General features: G+C 35.4%; 1 long non-coding RNA gene across 1 annotated transcript; it reads left to right on the forward strand.

The window, feature by feature from the left end:
- The first annotated feature begins 1439 nt into the window (after nucleotides 1-1439).
- Nucleotides 1440-4224, forward strand: LOC145719897 (uncharacterized). The gene is made up of 2 exons (XR_014142669.1): nucleotides 1440-1912; nucleotides 2408-4224. It is a non-coding gene; the product is annotated as an uncharacterized LOC145719897 (long non-coding RNA).
- The last annotated feature ends 578 nt before the right edge of the window (nucleotides 4225-4802 follow it).

The following is a 4802-nucleotide window of genomic DNA, read 5'->3' on the forward strand; positions in this document are numbered from 1 at the left end:
TTTTTTAAAAAATTATTTATTTATTTATTTATTTATTTATTTATTTATTTATTAATTATGTTCAGTTAGCCACCATATAGTACATCATTATTCTGATGTTCCTACCTCCATACTTAAGAAAGCTCTTCCCCCTAGCTGCTCTCAGGATAGCTTCCTTGGCTCTAAGATTTGCAAGTTTTACTATTATATGCCAGAGTGTTGTTCTATTTTTATTGATCTTGGGAGGGGTCCTCTCTGCCTCTTGGACATAAATGCTTGTTTCCTTCCCCAGATTAGGGAAGTACTCAGCTATGATTTGCTCAAGCATACCTTCTACTCCTCTCTCTCTCTCCACCCCCTCAGGGATCCCAGTAATTCTGACATTGGAACATTTCATGGCATCATTGATCTCTCTAAGTCTGTTCTCATGGGCTTCTAGTTGCCTATCCCTATCCTCCTTGGCTTCCTTCCTTTCTATCAGTTTATCTTCTATATCACTAATTCATTCTTATGCCTCATTTACCCTGGATGTTAGAGTATGCAGTTTAGACTGCATCTCATTCATAGCATTTTTTAGTTCAGCCTGATTAGATCTCATTTATGCCCTTAGAGATTCTATATTATCACTAATGCTTTTTTCAAGCCTAGCTATTGACTTCATAATTGTTAGCCTGAATTCTATCTCTGACATTTCGCTTATATCCATAGCCATCTGTGGCAGAGGCCATTGTCTCTGGTTCTTTTCTTTGTTGGGAGTTCCTCCTCCTAGTTATTTTGTTGAGGGATGGTTGAGGAAGTGTACAGAGTCCAAATTATCAACCATGACCCAAGTAAGATCCACCCTAGGAAAATCTGGAGCAGTGAGAAGCCACTACCAAAAAAACAAAGCCGAAATGAAACACAAGAATAAAACTTAAAAATTTAAAAATTAAAAAAACATTAAAAATTTTAAAAAAAGTAAAAAAGGAGGGGCAAGGGGAAGGGGGGCTATAATCTCTCAGTGTGGACAAAGTAGGGTGTTTCAGTTGTTCCTGGGTGTATTTTGTTCTGTTTGTTAGAGGACACTACTTCCCAAAATTACAGGGAAAGTAAAACTTGTATATATATAAAGGTAAAATTGAATAGGGAAAAAAGGACTACAATGAAGCATATACCTATAAAAAAATAGGTGTGAAAAAGTACAAGTTAAAAAAGCTACTATGAATGCCAGGTCCCTGGCACAGGATGCTTTTGCAATCAGGTGTTACATCACTTTCCAGGAACCAGTTTATGGAGGTGCCCTCCCCTTACTGTTTATCTTCTTTTTTTTTTTAAGATTTTTTTTTTTTTTGACAGAGAGAGACACAGTGAGAGAGGGGGAACACAAGCAGAGGGAGAGGCAGAGGAAGAAGCAGGCTCCCCCCACCCCCCAAGCAGGGATCCCCATGCGGGGATAGATCCCAGGACCCTGGGATCATGACCCCAGCTGAAGGCAGAGGCTTAATGACTGAGCCACCCAGGTGCCCCCCCTTCTGTTTATCTCCCTGAAGCTCTCTTCCTACTTTGTGACAGGCAGTGCTTTTCTGCCTCTAGCGATCTAGATATATATTCTTACATCTCAAGCTGATTTCATGGGTGTTCAGAATGGTTTGGTAGATATCCAGCTAAATTCAGGGGACCGGTTGAAACGGGGTCCCCTACTCCTCCGCCATCTTGCCTCCCCAAAAGCTACCTCAGCAACTTTTTAATGCTAGGTAATTATAAACCTCCTTAGGTATCACATTATAATTTCCAAGGTGAGCTTTTTATTTCTACAATGATTATTGGTACTGTAATTTACTTAAGTTTTTTTTTTTCTTTTAGCTTCTAGAGGTGGTCCATTTGCTTGTTATGATGAAGTAAATACAAGAGCAGATAGATATGGAAACTGTGGTCGAGACTTTTGTAGTTATCCGTATGTATTTAGAAATTTATAATTTCGTTTGGGATGTAGGTTATATATTGCTAAGATCCTAGAATATATGGCAATTTATAACAGGTTTCTTTGTTTCATGATCTGAACTGAACAATATTACTCATTGCCTACAAATGACATGTATTCAGTGCCTATAATGTTACAACAATGATATTTGTAGTGAGATTTATTCTATTTTACTAAAGAAAGAATTGAAGACTGATGATAATTTGCTCAAATTTCAGAAGCTAATATAAGACAGACCAGGGCAGTCAGATTGCAGATATCACTAATTTTTCTCTTGGCACATAGTCTCACAGAACAAAAAGAGCCACTTTGTACATAAATCAGTGTGCTCAAAAAGTTTTCTGAGAGAATATTGTTGAGACCTGGAGTTAAATTAGTAAGATATATATATTTTTTTAACTTACGCATATTAGCAATCTATGTTATTTTAGTAAATAAGAGAATTTTTTTTCTGCCTTATGCTTCTAGTAATCTTCTATGTGGAAAATTAGTTTGTGCCTGGCCACACAAAGCATTAATATCACGTGCAAATTTATCTGTGATTTACACACACGTCCGAGAAGAAATGTGTGTAACTACATTTCGAATCACAGAAAAGAAACCTAAAAATTCATGGACAACATTTCAAACACCTGAAGATAGAGATGATACATTTGTACAAGATGGCACCGTGTGTGGACCTGCTATGGTAATTAGAACTACAAAATTTCAAGTGTTTTACAAATTGTTTTTCATAGTTATACTCATTTTGACAATATACTAAGCAATTCATTTTTAAACAACCTTGTTAAAATAATAGTCACCCATGATATATACAATTCATTGCTTTTGATTAATGTATGGAATTGTATAATCACCACCATATCCAGTTTTAGAACATACCATTACTCTTGCCCATAAGCAACATATCCAATTTTCCCAATTACTAACATCTAACAATAATATGGTACATTTGTTATAGTCAATGAACTAATAATGTTCATACATTATATTAAATAAATTCCATACTTCATTTAGATTTATTTTACCTAATGTTTTTCCCAGGATTCCACCCAGAATACCACATTACATTTATTCATTATGTATTCATAGGCGTCTCTTGACAGTGATGGTTTCTCATAATTTCTTTATTTTTGATGGCCTTGACATTTTCAAGAACTGGTCAGGTATTCTGTAGTATGTCCCTCAAATTAAGATTTGTCTGATGTTTCTCTTATGACTAGTCTGGGTTTATGTATTCTTGGGAGGAAGACCTCAGAGGTAAAGTATCTTTCATCATATCATTATCAAGTGTTGATGTTAACCTTGATCACCTGCCTGAGGTAATATTTGTCAAATTTCTCACTGTTAAGTTACTCTTTATTTCCCTTTCCATACTGTATTTTCTTGAAAGAAGTTACTGTGCATAGCCCATACTTAAGGAGTAGGAAGTTATGTTTCACCTTCTTGGGGGCTCAGTAGTTACATAAATTATTTTGAATTCCTCTGCACCAAAGGTTTGTCTGTTCTCCATTTATTTATTCAGTCATTTATTTGTAACAGTATAGACTCATGGATATTTATGTTATGGTCTGGGTTATAATCCAGTACTACTTTATTGATTTCATTGTTCAAGTTTTTCTAGCTTTGGCCATTGGGAGTTCTTTCCGTTGACTCCTGTCTCTTTGACAAACTCTTAACATTGTGAGATTTTTTTTTCTTTTTGAGTGCTTCCTTACTTTCCAGAATCACAAGATGTTCTACATTCAGATTGAATGTTTCCTGCCCCAGTTCCTAAAATCAGCCATTCTCCAAGGAACCTGGTTCATTTGAATGGGAAATGATATTTAGAAACCAAGATATAGGTATTAATTTTGCCTTTTCCTATTGGGAGTGTCACTTCTGGCCCCATCAGCAGACAGAGCTAGGAAATGTATATCTATATCTATATATGATTCATACATATGAAAACATATATATATATACATGAATATATGCATATATGTATAAATGTATGTATATTCACTCATATTATATATATATATATATTTCTGTATCTACTTGTCTACATTAAAAAGCGTGAGGTCAAAATTGCACTTTCAAATTGAATCCATAATATAGGGTTCATTCTAGCCTTCTATCTTTTCATATTTGTGACAGTTTTCTTTGATAGTGATATACTTTGACATTTTCTTTGACAGTGATATATATGAATTCTATCTTTGGATGTCTTTGGAATACACATTAACCTATCTCAGAATTGCTAGCTTATTCTACTATGAAATTCTTTTTGCCCTTAGCCTGAAGTGTATGTAAAAATATTTTATTCAAGAATTATTTGGGTTAATTCATTTTTCCTCCTTAACATGGTTAGATTATTCATTTGAAAAACAGTAAGCTTTTTGGATTTCTCCCTGTCCTGTTCATTTTATTTTATTTTAGTTTCTGATATGTGAAATATAAAATGATTTTTAAGATTCAAAACTGTAGGGGCATCTGGGTGGCTCAGTCGGTTAAGTGCCCAACTCTTGATTTTAGTTCAGGTTGTGATCTCAGGTTTGTGAGATTGAGCCTCAAGACTGGTTCTGTGCTCAGCACAAGTCTGCTTGTGTCTTTCCCTCTGCTCCTACCCTCCCCCCCCACACCTACGCACGTGTTCTCTCTCTCTCAAATAAATAAAATCTTTAAAGTTCATTTTTGCTTTTGTTTCCCTGGCCTTTGGAGACGTGTCTTGAAAGAAGTTGCTGTGGCTGATGTTGAGCAGGTTACTGCCTATGTTCTCCTCTAAGATTTTGATGGATTCCTGTCTCACCTTGAGGTCTTTCATCCATTTTGAGTTTATCTTTGTGTATGGTGTAAGAGAATGTTTCATTCTTCTGCTTTT

Source organism: Leptonychotes weddellii, unplaced genomic scaffold, assembly GCF_054177405.1.
Source record: "Leptonychotes weddellii isolate Sample4059 unplaced genomic scaffold, ASM5417740v2 HiC_scaffold_8092, whole genome shotgun sequence".
NCBI classification, from domain to species: Eukaryota; Metazoa; Chordata; class Mammalia; order Carnivora; family Phocidae; genus Leptonychotes; species Leptonychotes weddellii.